The sequence below is a fragment of the Schistocerca piceifrons genome, chromosome 7, assembly GCF_021461385.2.
Source record: "Schistocerca piceifrons isolate TAMUIC-IGC-003096 chromosome 7, iqSchPice1.1, whole genome shotgun sequence".
Taxonomy (NCBI): Eukaryota; Metazoa; Arthropoda; class Insecta; order Orthoptera; family Acrididae; genus Schistocerca; species Schistocerca piceifrons.
The window spans coordinates 29,962,344-29,980,095 of NC_060144.1; the positions used below are offsets into that span (position 1 = coordinate 29,962,344).

The following is a 17,752-nucleotide window of genomic DNA, read 5'->3' on the forward strand; positions in this document are numbered from 1 at the left end:
ACGATTCGCTGATGACATTGCTATCTGGAGTGAAAGAGAAGAAGAATTAAATGATCTGCTGAACGGAATGAACAGTCTAATCAATACACAGTATGGTTTGAGAGTAAATCGGAGAAAGACGAAGGTAATGAGAGGTAGTAGTAATGAGAACAGCGTGAAACTTAACATCAGGATTGATGGTCACGAAGTCAATGAAGTTAAGGAATTCTCCTACCTAGGCAGTAAAATAACCAATGACGGACGGAGCAAGGAGGACATCAAAAGCAGACTCGCTATGGCAAAAAAGGCATTTCTGGTCAAGAGAAGTCTACTAATATCAAATACCAGCCTTAATTTGAGGAAGAAATTTCTGAGGATGTACGTCTGGAGTACAGCATTGTATGGTAGTGAAACGTGGACTGTGGGAAAACCGGAACAGAAGAGAATCGAAGCATTTGAGATGTGGTGCTATATACGAATGTTGAAAATTAGGTGGACTGATAAGGTAAGGAATGAGGAGGTCGTACGCAGAATCGGAGAGGAAAGGAATATGTGTAAAACACTGATAAGGAGAAGGGACAGGATGATAGGACATCTGCTAAGACATGAGGGAATGACTTCCATGGTACTAGAGGGAGCTGTAGAGGGCAAAAACTGTAGAGGAAGACAGAGATTGGAATACGTCAAGCAAATAATTGAGGACGTAGGTTGCAAGTGCTACTCTGAGATGAAGAGGTTAGCACAGGAAAGGAATTCGTGGTGGGCCGCATCAAACCAGTCAGTAGACTGATGACGAAAAAAAAAAAAACACCTTATTTCTGTTGAGACGTGCTACTGGCGTCCAGTAATAAGACAGGAAGCAGCATGGCCATAATTATCAGGCACACACATCTTGTGTTAAACAATATTTATAACCTTGCACGATTTAATACAATAAAATTTACAGGGTGATTCAAAAAGAATACCACAACTTTAGGAATTTAAAACTCTGCAACGACAAAAGGCAGAGCTAAGCACTATCTGTCGGCGAATTAAGGGAGCTATAAAGTTTCATTTAGTTGTACATTTGTTCGCTTGAGGCGCTGTTGACTAGGCGTCAGCGTCAGTTGATGCTAAGATGGCGACCGCTCAACAGAAAGCTTTTTGTGTTATTGAGTACGGCAGAAGTGATTCGACGACAGTTGTTCAGCGTGCATTTCGAACGAAGTATGGTGTTAAACCTCCTGATAGGTGGTGTATTAAACGTTGGTATAAACACTTTACAGAGAATGGGTGTTTGTGCAAAGGGAAAAGTTCTGGACGGCCGAGAACGAGTGATGAAAATGTAGCACGCATCCAGCAGCCATTTGTTCGCAGCCCAGGAAAATCGACTCGCAGAGCTAGCAGAGAGCTGCAAATTCCACAATCAACTGTATGGAGAGTCCTACGAAAAAGGTTAGTTATGAAACCTGAACGTCAACTACCCGAGGCGATGGATCGGCCGCCAGGCAGCCCGTGACAGAGCACTTCATCACTGGCCTCCAAGAAGCCCTGATCTTACCCCCTGTGATTTTTTCTTATGGGGGTATGTTAAGGATATGGTGTTTCGGCCACCTCTCCCAGCCACCATTGATGATTTGAAACGAGAAATAACAGCAGTTATCCAAACTGTTACGCCTGATATGCTACAGAGAGTGTGGAACGAGTTGGAGTATCGGGTTGATATTGCTCGTGTGTCTGGAGGGGGCCATATTGAACATCTCTGAACTTGTTCTTGAGTGAAAAAAAAAACCTTTTTAAATACTCTTTGTAATGATGTATAACAGAAGGTTATATTATGTTTCTTTCATTAAATACACATTTTTAAAGTTGTGGTATTCTTTTTGAATCACCCTGTATATTTATCAACCTTACGGGAGCACAATAAAATTTTTTCTTAAACCCCTAATAAAATCTGCATAACAAATGCATGAAACATTAACAATTTTTATATTGGTGTAAATACTTAATAAAATCAAAACTTGCCAAACTCTGAACCCACAAGACTTTCCTGTACAGTGATTTCTCTTTTTCAATATAAATTCATACCAAGGTATAACCTTAAGGCATAACATAAGGTACACAAGTAATAATATTAGCAACTTCCAAAACTTCAACGTTTGGCAATGAAGACACCGGGCACACTAACTTCTGACTAAGGAATAACCGAGGTGACGCCAGGACAGGGAGCGACTAATTAAAATAACAAACAACTAATAAAAAACAGCACCTCAGCATCGAAACTTTCCCTGAGAACATACGCACATGAAAGCCTCTAATTTATGAAAACTGAACTCCACAACCAGCACACAAGGTACAAATATAATAAATAAATGGCTGATAAGGGAATACAGAATTAATAAGGCGGAGCCTCCAGCAGTCTGATCCGGCACTAATTGTTGAGTGAAACCCAGCTTTACCGGTTTAAATTCATATTTCGAGCGAAAGGTGCATTCACCAAAGCGGCGGAGGAACGAGCTACAGAGCCAGGAAGAAAGATAACAGCAATACTCAAGGACGAGATCGAGACAGAAGGCAATCAACATGGAGCCCTGCCTAACGAAAGACAGTTCCACTGGCAACGGACAAGTCCTCCAGCCCCGGTGCCACGTCCCGCCGTACCGGACGAAATACACTGCGCTCCGCACTGATGAAACATAAATCAAATACAACAACACACTTGCTATTGCGCATTCATGTTACATAAAACATTAAAACAGAAAAGCTCGCAAAAAATTTATTTAAGTCGACACTTAAGAATTTATTTGAACACTACAATATATTCGTAGATATGACTGTTCCTTGAAACGTGATAGTAACAGCTGAGTGTTACCTTAAGTGGGCAAGAGCCCACCGGAACTACACTTCCATGGAATCTGATGTAGTTTTACGTGACAGCACAGTATTTAGTTTCTCGTAAACTAAGGTGCAAATTTTGATACTTAATCACCAAGTTTACAACAATTTTACATGTACAGTTACTCAATAATGAGCAGCTCACCGGTCTTCCTTACATACAGCTGCAGATCCTTCGAGTGGTAGGAAACTTAAGATGGAAAGCCCAAGTCGCGTTATCATGCCACGTGTGACATAAACTTGACTGAAAAAATGGTTCAAATGGCTCTGAGCACTATGAGACTTAACATCTGAGGTCATCAGTCCCCTGGAACTTAGAACTACTTAAACCTAACTAACCTAAGGACATCACACACATCCATGCCCGAGGCAGGATTCGAACCTGCGACCGTAGCAGTCCCGCGGTTCCGGACTGAGCGCCTAGAACCGCTAGACCACCGGGGCCGGCAAAACTTGACTGACTCGTCACCAAATTCACACTCAAGACAACATTAGTTAGCCATTCAGAAATATAGATAAGAACACAGTTGCACCTGTTTAAATCAAACACACACCATAAGCCCAGGCAAACGGTTAGTGCCAGGCGACGCTCCGGTAACCTCTTCTTCTCAGCATGCAGTGCGTGACGAGGAAAGCCAAACACCACGTCTCGTGCCGGAACCCAAACCTTTCCGCCGTCTCCAGCCGCAGCACTCCAGTAATACCACGCGCAATGAGCATGCGCACCAAGTATGGACCAACCTCCCAACTGTGCTGTAACCGCAACCGACAGGTCGCACAGTGAGAGCTGCTGCCTCGACGCTGCAGACTTACACAGCCGAACCCGCAATAAACATCTGACTCGCGGTAGGCCAAAGCGAAATCGATGGCAAGGATGACACTACAATAAAGAGGCACTGGCGCCTCCTGCGCGACGTATCACTATTTTCAAGCTTGACCTGTGTCCACTTTTTTACGGTTTGTCCTATGGGCCATCTTACCACTAAATCTGAGGGCGGTGCGATGGGGAATTCCCCCTATGAGAGGCGATTTTGCAATACAATTTTGTTCGTTAGATCTCTCTCTGAAGACAAGGACTGAAATTGTTGCAGGAGGATGAAGATCTAGTTGTTTTACCTGCTGACAAAGGGAACGCCACGGTAATCCTCAATGCTACAGATTACCACAAGAATGTTGGATTGTTACTGGAGGACAGCACATACCGGATTCTCAGACGGGATCCCACATCGGCGCTCAGCAGAAAGACAAGGGAGCTACTAAAAACCTCTGGCCTCTCTGACGAACTTGTGAAGAACTTACGGCCGAGAGCACCTAGGCCACCAAGACTGTACGGATTACCAAAGGTTCATAAGGAGAACGTCCCGTTGAGACCGATTGTTAGCGCTATTGGCTCTCCTACGTACAGGCTTGCAAAACACTTAACTAAATTGTTGGCGCCTATAGTTGGTCACTGCCCACATCATATTGTGAATTCAAAAATGTTTGTTGATATCATAAAACAAATGAAGATAGGCCCAAATGATATCGTGGTCAGCCTCGACGTGGTTTCTTGTTCACCAGAGTACCTGTGGATTACACATTACAACTGTTGGCGGCTCATTTTTCCTCAGAAATTTTGAAGTTGTTCCGGCATACCTTGACGACCACTTACTTTTTATACAGTGGAAATTATTATGAAATGACGGATGGAACAGCCATGGGTTCGCCACTGTCACCAGCAATAGCGAATTTTTTCATGGAGGACTGAAGAACGAGCGTTGAGGAGTGCTCACCTCAGCCCATCATGCTTCTACAGATACGTCGACGATACTTTTTTAATCTGGCCACACGGCAGTGACACCCTGCAGCAGTTCGTCGAACATTTAAATGGTGTACATCCAAACATAAAATTTACATTGGAGGTAGAGAAGGAAGTTACCTTTTTTTAGATGTGTTGGTGGAGCGAAAGCCGGATGGACGACTGGGCCATTCTGTGTACAGGAAGCCAACCCATACAGACTTATATCTGCATAGCCACAGCTTCCATCATCCGTCTCAGAAGAGAGCTATGCTGAATACTTTAGTACACAGAGCCAGGACTATTTCCGACAAGGACCACCTCGGTCCCGATATTAACTGTTTTCAAGAGGAATGGTTATTCTGCCGGTGAAATTAAATCAGTATTGTGCAAGACACGATACCGGCCATATACAAGGAGAGGACGAACACATAGCGCGGATTCCTTTTTGCAGTGCTACAACAAGCAAGATAGGCAGAGTCCTAAAGAGGCAAGGAATAAAACCAGTTTTCCGACCACCTAGGAAAATTAAGGAAATGTTGAGACCAGTCAAAGATAGTCTCGGCTTAAGAGTGCCGGGAATTTATACTATTCCTTGCGAATGCGGCAAGAATTACGTGGGCCAGTCTGTAAGAACCGTTGCCGACCGCTGCATCGAGCACCAGCGCCACCTGAAATAACAGGTATTTGGAAAAATCAGGGGTGGCTGAACATAGCCTGCTTAACAAGCATAAGATTTTATTTGAAGAAACCAGAGTAATAGCCCATGCATCGAATTGCTGGGACTCTGTGATCCGGGAAGCAGTCGAAATTAGACTTAGTAACTTTAACAGAGACAACGGCTATGCACTTAGCAACACTTGGAAGAGTGCTCTGGATAAAGAAAAATCGCGGAGAAAAACTTCCCGCACTTTACCTCCTGATTCAAGGGATGGCGCTGCAAGCAACGCGGGATAGAAACTACATCTATGGAAGTAGAGGGCACCACTTCACTACGCGCCATATCGCTGTTGCTATGACGTATTCCAGCAAATCAGAAGCCGTCCTTTGCGTATGAAAGTGGGAGCCTCGCTAGTTCACGACAGTCAGTTTTAGCCCTGACGACGAACATGGAAGTAGTGATCGAAAGCCTGGAGTTTTATCATGACTTGACGCGGCATGTACACCGAGAGATTTTTTATTCAAGAAATACGTCGCGAAAGACTTCGTAGCCAGAACGATAAGTCGTCTAGATCCTTGCGTTCTGGCGGGCTTTCGAACTCATCGGGCAGGACACCCTTGCATCTTCTGTATTTCTTCTGTCAATAGGTACTGGTGGGAGTCGTAGACTGGCAAGTACAAAACGAATGTCGGTCGAATGACCGTTTTGTTAGCTACCTCCTTCGTGTGTTGAGTACACTTCCTCAGGAGTCTTCCAATGAATGTCAGTCTACTATCTGCATTTCCGGCTATCGCTCCACATTAAGTCCGCTGTGCGCTCTCTCCGTGATATGTAATGGAGGCGATTGCCTCTCGTGATTGTTAGAAAAATGTGTAATCGAACAATAACAGTTTTTCCGCATATTTATGTGAAGTACGTTACAATAGAATATGTTGAGAGTCAACTGCATGTCCGTACAGCAAGCGTCGATGCTTTACACCTCTTGTTGTATTCAGCTAAAGTCTTATAGCGCTGCTATTGCTCCATATACAGTAGCATCAGCCACAAAGAGCTTCACGGAGCCCCGGCGTTATCGACTGCGCCATTTCCATATGTTGTGAACAGAAATGGTACTATAACTCTCCTTGGAGTACGCCCGAACTTTATTGTACGTCTAAAGATTTCTCTCTGTCGGGAACGAAAAGCTCTGTTGTAGTTGCTAGAATCTCTTTACTCAATTCACAAAGGTGTTCTAGCGTTCCGTGCCCTCGTATTTTATTCATAAGACGACAGCGTGCAGCTGTACCGAACGCCCTACGGAAGGCAATGAACACATCAACTTGGGCACCGGTATCTGCTACCTTCCGATTCTCGTGGACGAAGAGGGCAAGCTATCTCACACGCTCTACCGTAAAAAACCACTTATTATGAACAACTTAATCATATAGCGAGGGTGCAAAGTGACGATCCTCGATGTCACTTGCGTTACAGTTACATATAAAACTGTTGGCCACCGTCTCTCAAAAAACTCTGTTGCTTGTTGTAAAATGAGGCAGTCGTCTGGGACTCTACCAACCAATTTCTCTTTAGTTTTTTCTTCGGCTTCAAGCTCCAACTACGCGCTGGGCATGGGACAGGAGCCCTCTTCCAATCCAAGAAAGAGGGTCTCTGTTGTGGTACTCGTGGACGTTAATATCAAAGTCATGTGATGCACAGCCGCAACCACCACTTCTAACAGAAAATGACTTGCATCCTCCAGCATATGATGCAGTACGTTTTGAACGAGCAGCATGTAACAGATAACAAGCTCAATTGAGATGGGAAGGCAGCATATGACGTGTTATTGGCTGGTCTTCTACAGTGCCAGCACACAATTTATCAATCAAAATACACACTGTAACGGCACTTGGCTAAAACAGTCGTAATGGTTTCATACGCAACGTGAATTAGATTAATACTGCTGATTCATTAATTACAGTTTTATTAATCTTTCATAATACGGACGGTTTTTAATGCCTATTGTTCATGTGTTTCGTCACATATCACTTGTAATATACCCCATACCTACTTCACTGTAGTCCATTTTAAGTAGGTTACCTACATACACAAGCTGAGAAAATTGAAGGTACTAACTTAAACCATTATCGTGTTATATGTACCTAAAAAGTAAAAAACATGATCTGTAAAAGAAGTATTTAAAGATAATATTGTTAAATTTTACAACTTTTCATTCAAATATAATGATTTTCTGAATGTTTAAAAATTTCCTGCACCATAATAATGGTGTTCCTCGTCTTCTCTTTCTTTTTCTTGTCATATTGTCAGTTGCCAGTGAATTTCGGTTGGGTGTATCAATGCTGTATCATTCCGCTAGACGCGCTCTTTGTCCAGAACTCTCAATGTTTATAATGTGTGCATCCCTGAATTCATTCCTTAAAGCTGTAATAACTTCACTTTTTCGCAATTGCGACCATTACAATACAGAACAACATCATGTACACATTGCTATCTGAACAGATTTAGCACTACAAAATATAATTTTGGTTCATAGTAGCGACACCTGACAGTTCAAACTTTCATAACAGTTCTGCATACCTCCATGCAAACATTTTTCCAAAAGATTGGGAAGTGCAAAGTCTCTGTGCACAGGCCTTATTTGATTTAAAATTACAGAGGATAAGCTATTTTTATGGTCATATGTTTCACCAGCCTTCTTACATTTCCAATATCTGTACCATGTGTCACCGCTTTTTGGGCACAAAATATGTGGTGCAGGATAGTTTACAGAAAAATGTGGTCCAAATAGACCTTTTCGTAGAATCTACATTTGTTGTAATTTCTCAGATTGCTGTTCAAAAAATGGTTCAAATGGCTCTGAGCACTATGGGACTTAACATCTGTGGTCATCAGTCCCCTAGAACTTAGAACTACTTAAACCTAACTAACCTAAGGACATCACACACACCCATGCCCGAGGCAGGATTCGAACCTGCGACCGTAGCAGTCGCGCGGTTCCGGACTGCGCGCCTAGAACCGCTAGACCACCGCGGCCGGCAGATTGCTGTTCCAAAACTAAATTTACAGTGTATCAGTTTCCAAGCCTGAGAGCTTACCTTATCCTCGCCCCTCCCTCCCATCATACCAATACTTTTTGCCCCTGTTTTCTTTTTATCAGTCAACCTACCATCAAAACTTTTCTGTGTATGTCCTATCATATGGGTTTGCTTCACATACTGCTTTGGAAACTTTGCTATCATCATCCCCTAAGTAATTGCTGTACCTTACATTGTGTGTCATGACAGAGGTTTCAGACATTTTTATTGTAGCGTGATCTTCCAAGCCTCCACTTGTCCCAGTGTGGTTCTTGTTGCGTGATTCTTTGTGACTTTGTTGCTATCCTTCTTCTAATTCTGAAAGTGTGCTTGTTGAACAGAAGAGGAAATATTTTGACACAAATTGCGCATGCAATAGTTTCCTATTGTCAACACAGATTACAGGTGCAATACCATGAAAGAAAGTGTGTCCTCTCTCCATCCATGAACCATCTACTGACACAGTAAGATTGGCACTTCCTTCATTATAATGAACGGTTTCCAAGGAAGCTTTTCACATAATCTGTGTACATGCAAGAGCTGTACTTCAAGAGCTGAACACAGTTGAATTTATGTCATCAAATCGCAGCACGGGAGGAGGCATATTCAGTACACCTGTCAGCACACCACCCAGCACCCTTATCTAACACTCTCAGAGCATAATCAGACCCTAGGTTTTTCTCATAGTTCCCTCTACATGCTTTTGATGTATAAAAAGAATCTTCTGCATCACAATCACTGCACTGTAAATACACTTAGAGTTCCACATCTCTTATTTACTTTTTCTATAATTTCCATTTTGCCTCCGATACTGCGCTCACTAGATTGTAAAAATTATTGAATTTTGGAGCTTAAAATGATATCAGTCAGCTTCAATCCAGAAAAATGCAAGATAGGGATAAAATTATGTTCACTTGAATTATCATATTGCGACAGGAAATCAGAATATATCTTCATCCTAGAAACATTCTCATCAAGAGAACGTCTAGATGTTTCTTCGGTTGCTTTTATTTTGATAAAACGATTCCCAGTAAATTCGCGTTTCTTCCGTTGTTTGTGGGGTCCAGTCTCTGTATGTTCATCTGTTTAGAGTTGGTTGCGGGACTCTGTTGTTCAATACAGGATGTCAAATTAAACACATTTCAGCCGTCTAGTTTCAAAACTTGTTTTGTTTCAGCGTTTTACTACGCCATCTTCAGGCCCCTGACCGACGTGTAGGATGATTCTATCCCGGTTCTGGCCAAAAAAGGGGTCAGCAATACTGGTATTAGTAGATTTTTTTTCTATATCGATCACTTCAACCATCTTCAAACATCTTACGGGAATTGACCCAGGTACTGGTTACAGCGACCGCCGCTATTTCGACGGGAGTACACTCCGCCGTTTTCAAGGCCGAAATATCGGTGGTCGCTGTAAACATTACCTGCCTGATTTTCCGCAAGTTGTTTGAAAATTGTATACGCTAGGAGAAACACAGGTCTCACACTTCAACCATTATCTGCCAACAACTCCCTCATTGATGCCCAATTCGCTTAAAATTGTCACATTTGTCCTGAGTAAACACTAATAATTAGATAACATGAAAGATTATTTCGAGAAAGGACAAACTGAGGTCTAAGGCTTATTTACATTGTTTATTCATAGAAAAAATGTCATCTGTGGCTAACTCCCATAACTACAACAAAGATGTTGCAGTACAGGAGCGCAAAGATGTCAAAGATAAAACGATGCTGAAGTAGGCAACCTTGCATTGAAAGCAAGTTGAACGATACGCAAGTTGAGGCTGTCATTCAATGTATTAACCATCTCTTTCCATAAGATCATCACTAACCCACATTAACATGTGTAAAGTGAATACGTCCGACTGTCCATACTCAAAGGTCACACTGTTTATTACGGAAACAATTATGTATAACTCTCGTTTGGAAGAGATCTGGTGTTAGGTGCAATATTTGACGAGTATCAATGTGAATCAAAGTCGTAATCCGGTAGCTAAACACTTCCAAAAACAAATTCTTCTAACTCTAATCAGGGAGCGATGAACTGATGGACGTGCAGGGTGTTGTCCGCTGTCGCTCTTCGTAATCAGAAGTCTGGGCGACGGCTTCGAAAGTAGCCCTGCCAATTGAGTCTACAGTCGACTCATTGTAAGGCAGTGTGTCCCACATAAATACCAGACGAGCGGGATGATACCGAGCAAAGCACTATTTCGGCCCACATGGCGGCCGATGTTAGGTAGGGAGGCCCTCTGTAGGCAGCACTGGAAGTACAGCTTTAACCGTACGTCAGCTCTCATCTTAGCGCCTGCTTGGCAGGCAACTCAAATGACACTGCTGTATCGCGTGGAGCTTCTGTACTCATGGGATCCAAACTGGTGATGAAAGCGAGGGTTCCTCATGGATATTTATCACTCCGGACGTGGTTATTCTGGCCGTCGCAAACCATATCGCGATAGAGGAAGGCCTCGTAGCAGACGTCCACATTCTCTGAGCGGTGGAATCAGAATGTCCGTCTGAGCAGAGACATACCAGTTCAGAAATAAAGGCGGCGGTTAGGAATTGTAGCTGAAACCAGACGGCATATGTACATCTACTGCCATCTATCCCACCGCCCTACTCAACTTTTAGTTGAATAATATATGATAATTTTGATTAGATGTAGAGGAAATCTTCATGACGTAGAAAGGGTGGCACTGCTTAATATTTTCCAAAACTTTAAAGAACAAGAATATTTGCTAGAAAACAATACAAACGGCAGCCAGCTACGGTTAATTTAGATCTTGTGACGTACCATTCCTTTACTTAGCTACAAAAATTAAATTGATCGCTTTCGGCTGTCTTTAATACTTTCTGTTCCAACACCGATAACTATGAATAGCTGGGTCCGCAGCCTCGCTATAAAGTGTTCACCCATGAGACGAGGAGTATTCTAGCTGCGACCAGGCCATTCTGACTCTTCATTTCTTGAAAAACCAGCATCCGTTCAAAGGATCGGCGAATTATAGGGATACCAAAGCTGGGAACATACTAATGTACATGTGCTGTAAATGTCAACGTCCTATCTCTACCCGATCAAAGTCTTCTGTTCTTTTCTTTCTGAACAACAGTGTAGTTCAACAAGTATGGAGCAATTGTATCAGAATAGAATGTCATCATATTATCTCAATGATGCCGACTTTTTTTCAGTTTAAGACTGAAGCTTTTTAGAGGTACTTTGGCTGTTGAGCTAAGCTTAAATAGAATATCTGTTCATCCATAAACGTTACAAAAATGGATATATGTATGTATGTCTGTGTGTATGTTCCGCATATGCTCATAATGTTCCGATTTCTACCAAACTTGGTACACGTATCCCTTACTGCGAGGAAGTAATTGCTGTGGGGGTAAGAACCACCTACCTATAATATATCTTAAACTATGACTTTATGAACAATGAAATGAGTGAAGAGCTACCGCATCATTCATGACGTCTAAATTTATTATTTATGTATTACTAACTGCATTCGCAATAAACTTCGCGGACAGTGTGTACTTGTGGCGGTAAATGGTTCAAATGGCTCTGAGCACTGTGGGACTTAACATCTGTGGTCATCAGTCCCCTAGAACTTAGAACTACTTAAACCTAACTAACGTAAGGACATCACACACACATCCATGCCCGAGGCAGGATTCGAACCTGCGACCGTAGCGGTCACGCGGTTCCAGACTGAAGCGACTGGAACCGCACAGCCACAACGGCCGGCGCGGCGCTAAATACACCAATAAAATTTTGTCGTGGTACCACACATAGTTCAGGAGATATGACGTTATAGTTTACTTGAAACACGGTCGCATTGTGAATAACGTTTATGTTTATTACGTCTTTGCTACTAACTCTGTTCGCAATACATTTTGCACACAATATCCACATATGCCGCTGAATGTACCTACACAAATGTGTTGTTTTATGACACGTAGTTCAAGAGATACCACGTCATAAACACTGAGAAGTGTGAAAAAAGGCGCATCATGCACAAAGTTTTAAAATATTTATTCTTTACTACACTACTGGCCATTAAAATTGCTACACCAAGAAGAAATGCAGATGATAAACGAGTATTCATTGGACAAATATATTATACTAGAACTGACATGTCATTACATTTCCACGCAATTTGGATGCATAGATCCTGAGAAATCAGTACCCGGAACAACCACCTCTGGCCGTAATAACGGCCTTGATACGCCTGGGCATTGAGTCAAACAGAGCTTGATTGGCGTGTACAGCTGCCCATGCAGCTTCAACACGATACCACAGTTCATCAAGAGTAGTGACTGGCGTGTTGTGACGAGCCACTTGCTCGGCCACCATTGACCAGACATTTTCAATTAGTGAGATATTTGGAGAATGTGCTGGCCAGGGTTTCAGTCGAACATTTTCTGTATCCAGAAAGGCCCGTACAGGACCTGCAACATGCGGTAGTGCATTATCCTCCTGAAATGTAGGGTTTCGCAGGGATCAAATGAAGGGTAGAGCCACGTGTCTTAATACATCTGAAATGTAACGTCCACTGTTCAAAGTGCCGTCAATGCAAACAAGAGGTGACCGAGACGTGTAACCAATGGCACCCCATACCATCACGCCGGGTGATACGCCAGTATGGCAATAACGAATATACGCTTCCAATGTGCGTCCACCGTGATGTCGCCAAAGATGAATGCGACCATCACGATGCTGTAAACAGAACCTGGATTCATCCGAAAAAATGACGTTCGTACAGTCAGGTTCGTCGTTGAGAACACCATCGACGGCGCTCCTGTCTGTGATGCAGCGTCAAGGATAACCGCAGCCACGGTCTCCGAGATGATAGTCCATGCTGCTGCAAACGCCGTCGAACTGTTCGTGCAGATGGTTGTTGTCTTGCAAACGTCCCCATCTGTTGACTAAGGGATCGAGACGTGGCTGCACGATCCGTTACAGCCATGCGGATAAGATGCCTGTCATCTCGAGTGCTAGTGATACGAGGCCGTTGGGATCCAGAAAAGCGTTCCGTATTACCCTCCTGAACCCACCGATTCCATGTTCTACTAACAGTCATTGGATCTCGGCCAACGCGAGCAGCAATGTCGCGATACCATAAACCGTAATCGCGACACGCTGCAATCCGACGTTCATCAAAGTAGGAAACGTGACGGTAACGATTTCTCCTCCTTACACGAGGCATCACAACAACGTTTCACCAGGCAACGCTGGTCAACTGCTGTTTGTGTATGAGAAATCGGTTGGAAACTTTTCTCATGTGAGCACGTTGTAGGTGTCGCCACCGGTGCCAACCTTGTGTGAATGCTGTGAAAAGCTAATCATTTGCATATCACAGCATCTTCTTCCTGTCAGTTAAATTTCGCGTCTGTAGCACGTCGTCTTCGTGGTGTAGCAATTTTAATGGCCAGTAGTGTACTAAGACACTTCTGCGGTCGAGTCAACTCCATTAAATCCCTGACATCTGGCAGTGCTTTCTGCAGCTTTCAATTGGCATGCGGGAGCGGCTCTAGGCGGAAACAGTACCCTTCTATAAGAGCTGTGGAGAGGCGTTATGTATACTGACGGAAAAAAGTTGAATCGCTACACCAAGAACGAATTGTGCTACATAAACATGAGTTCTAAGGCATATTTCTACACCTGAAAGATGATGTCGACTCAGATTTCGCTCCAGTCGTATAAGAGTGCCGCTAATAGCGCCACAAAGAGGATGCAAAAATATGTTATTTTAAATACACGCTGTAACTCCTCTCTCCTCTGAGCACTATGGGACTCAACTGCTGTGGTCATTAGTCCCCTAGAACTTAGAACTACTTAAACCTGACTAACCTAAGGACATCACACACACCCATGCCGGAGGCAGGATTCGAACCTGCGACCGTAGCAGCAGCGCGGCTCCGGACTGGAGCCCCTAGAACCGCACGGCCACCGCGGCCGGCACGCTGTAACTGTCGTGGGCGTTAGTTACCTGTGAAATTTGACGTGGTGAGCTGATGTTAGTCAGGAATTCCTTTAAGGCGAAAAAGACGCCATTGCCAACAGCTCAAGGAGTTTGGACGAGGTCGCGTAATAGGGCTATGAAGCTGGATGTTTCTTGTACGATACTGCAGAAAGATTTGGCAAGAATGTAGCCACTGTACATTAGTGCTGGCTGCTATGGTCACGAGAATGTACGGTCGCAAGAAGACCGGGCTCTCGACGGCCACATGGCACCACCCAGAAGGAAGATCATCGTGTTCGGCGTATGGCTCTAGCGCATCGCACTGCATCTGCAGCAACACTTTCATCTGCAGTTGGCACCACGAACTGTTGAAAATCGCTCACTTCAGGGAAACCTCCCAGACAGACGCCCTATAGCGTGCATTCCACTGACCCCAAAGCATCGTCATTTGCGTCTTCAATGGTGCCAAGCAAGAGCTCACTGGACGCCTGGGTGGAGGTCCGTTATGTTTCCTGATGCAAGGTGCTTCTGTCTCGGTGGTAGTGATGACCGTATGTCGGTTAGAAGGAGGCCAGTTGAAGGCCTGCACCAACCTGTCTACGTGCTAGACACACTGGATCTACACCCGGAGCTATGGTTTGGGGTACGATTTCGTATGACAGCAGGTGAACTCTCCTGGTTATCCCAAGCATCATAACTGCAAATTCGTACATCAGTCTCATGATTCGCTCTCTTGCGCTGCCTTTCATGAACAGTACTCCAGAGGATAACGCTCGCCCAAACACCGCTGTACTCTGCAGAGTGCTGACGTGTTGCCTTGGTGTGTTCTACCACCTGATCGAGCACATATGGGACATCATCGGATGACAGCTGCAGCGTCATCCACAAACAGCGTAACCATCCCTGTATTGACGGACCGGGTGCAACAGGCATGTGACTCCACGCCACAAACATACATCCGCCACCTGTAAACACCTTGCATACGTATTTGCACGCTTGCATTCAACAGTCTGGCGGCTAGACCAGTTATTAATATACCAGCATTCCACATCTGGAATGGGTTAGCTCGCACTTACGTTAACCTGTGATCTTGCAACGTTAATCACTTAAATATGTTACCAATACAAATGCATTCCCAAAATTTCATTACTCTAAATTAATTTTTGGTGTCGCGATTTTTTCCTGTCCGTATACTTGTACTGCGAACTATATCAGTATTGCAAACTAGTGTTGTTGTTGTTGTGGTCTTCAGTCCTGAGACTGGTTTGTTGCAGCTCTCCATGCTACTCTATCCTGTGCAAGCTTCTTCATTTCCCAGTAGCTACTGCAACCTATATCGCCGGCTGCGGTGGCCGAGCGGTTCTAGGCGCTTCAGTCCCGAATCAGGCGACTGCTACGGTCGCAGATTCTAATCCTGCCTCGGGCATGGATGTGTATGATGTTCTTAGGTTAGTTAAGTTTAATCTAGGGGAATGATGACCACAGATGTTAAGTCCCATAGTGATCAGAGCCATTTGAACCATTTTGCAACCAACATCCTTCTGAATCTGTTTAGTGCATTCATCTCTTGGTCTCCCTCTACGCTTTTTACCCTCTGCGCTGCCCTCCAATACTAAATTGGTGATCCCCTGATACCTCAGAATATGTCCTACCAACCGATCCCATCTTCTAGTCAAGTTGTGCCACAAATTTCTCTTCTCCTCAGTTCTGTTCAATACCTCCTCTTTAGTTATGTGATCTACCCATCTAATCTTCAGCATTCTTCTGTAGCACCACATTGAGCTCAGTTTCATTGTATATTGTGAGTTTTTCATTACCCCAAAGGCTTTCGTAATAATCATTACTAATAGGTACAGGATCATATATCAGGTAATAATGACACAGTTAATGACTGGACGCTAACAACAGTTTTACAGTAACAATAATAAACTTAAAAATGTACATGGACAGTTACAGTCGTAAGAAATTTCCTTGTTTTGTGAGATTACCTGTGATGGTCTGTTTTAGACTATCTTCAGACCTAGCACTGAAATATGTACATACAAGAGAATCAGAGGACGTAGTAACATATAAAATATAGCTTACATAACAAATAATGAAAGAAGAAATTATACCGGTGATAGCAGACTGCTGTGGTGAACAGGGCAGGTGCTATGGCTCTACGAACGCCGACTGCCAAGAAGAGGAATGCAGCTGTTGCTTAAACGGGCGATGCTCCGCCCACTGCATAACGACATCCGGTCAGGGACACAGGACATAAAATGGTCGTGACAATAAAATAATTAAAATTATACTATCAAAACGCTGTAGAAATAAAACCACTAGTCAGAATGACGTCAAATTGTAACGAAATACACTCCTGGAAATGGAAAAAAGAACACATTGACACCGGTGTGTCAGACCCACCATACTTGCTCCGGACACTGCAGGAGGGCTGTACAAGCAATGATCACACGCACGGCACAGCGGACACACCAGCAACTGCGGTGTTGGCCGTCGAATGGCGCTAGCTGCGCAGCATTTGTGCACCGCCGCCGTCAGTGTCAGCCAGTTTGCCGTGGCATACGGAGCTCCATCGCAGTCATTAACACTGGTAGCATGCCGCGACAGCGTGGACGTGAACCGTATGTGCAGTTGACGGACTTTGAGCGAGGGCGTATAGTGGGCATGCGGGAGGCCGGGTGGACGTACCGCCGAATTGCTCAACACGTGGGGCGTGAGGTCTCCACAGTACATCGATGTTGTCGCCAGTGGTCGGCGGAAGGTGCACGTGCCCGTCGACCTGGGACCGGACCGCAGCGACGCACGGATGCACGCCAAGACCGTAGGATCCTACGCAGTGCCGTAGGGGACCGCACCGCCACTTCCCAGCAAATTAGGGACACTGTTGCTCCTGGGGTATCGGCGAGGACCATTCGCAACCGTCTCCATGAAGCTGGGCTTCGGTCCCGCACACCGTTAGGCCGTCTTCCGCTCACGCCCCAACATCGTGCAGCCCGCCTCCAGTGGTGTCGCGACAGGCGTGAATGGAGGGACGAGTGGAGACGTGTCGTCTTCAGCGACGAGAGTCGCTTCTGCCTTGGTGCCAATGATGGTCGTATGCGTGTTTGGCGCCGTGCAGGTGAGCGCCACAATCAGGACTGCATACGACCGAGGCCCACAGGGCCAACACCCGGCATCATGGTGTGGGGAGCGATCTCGTACACTGGCCGTACACCACTGGTGATCGTCGAGGGGACACTGAATAGTGCACGGTACATCCAAACCGTCATCGAACCCATCGTTCTACCATTCCTAGACCGGCAAGGGAACTTGCTGTTCCAACAGGACAATGCACGTCCGCATGTATCCCGTGCCACCCAACGTGCTCTAGAAGGTGTAAGTCAACTACCCTGGCCAGCAAAATCTCCGGATCTGTCCCCCATTGAGCA

General features: G+C 44.6%; 1 protein-coding gene across 2 annotated transcripts in view; it reads left to right on the forward strand.

Annotated features, from left to right (window-relative positions):
* LOC124804802 (protein white-like) overlaps positions 1-17,752 on the forward strand; it is a 269,943-nt gene that overhangs the window by 149,627 nt on the left and 102,564 nt on the right. The window lies entirely within an intron of this gene.